We start from the raw sequence: 585 nt of genomic DNA on the forward strand, positions 1-585 counted from the left end.
GATGCCTGACCAGTCGTGCGCCTATTTGATATAGAAGATCCTCTTGGACATCACCGTTTGCCGACCCAACCAGTATGCTGACTTCATCGCCGGGCCCTGTTTTGGGTTTCTGGCGCATGAAGCGGGAGCACTTCCTGTGCACCGTGTGGGGCTACCCAGGCTGCCTTGCGCCTCGCCCTCTCGGCTTGAGTGCGCCATCACTTCGCAGCCCCCATGGAGATCCTGGGCTATCCGCTCCACCAGCGGGCGTGCTGGCTACAGCGCACCTGCCTGAAGGCTGGCCTTCGCCCGCTTTGCTGGAGGATGCCATCAAGATCTTCGCTTTTTCAAGAGGCGGCCGCGTGCCTCTGCGCACTTGCACGAGGCTGGTGCTTCACCCGCCATTTGCGCCGCGCCCTCTCGGCCCGAATGCGCCATCATAAGCCGCGGCCAACGCCACACGAGACGCCAGAGACTAAGACCACACTTGGCTCCGGGCTATGTCAGCCCGCAGGCATCTAAATCAGAGTCAGCCACCAAGGCCTTGCGTGTCAATATGAACTTGGTTTTCTTTATAACCATAGGGCGCATTTTTTACCAAGTCTC

Source organism: Penaeus monodon, chromosome 42, assembly GCF_015228065.2.
Source record: "Penaeus monodon isolate SGIC_2016 chromosome 42, NSTDA_Pmon_1, whole genome shotgun sequence".
In the NCBI taxonomy this organism is placed as follows: domain Eukaryota; kingdom Metazoa; phylum Arthropoda; class Malacostraca; order Decapoda; family Penaeidae; genus Penaeus; species Penaeus monodon.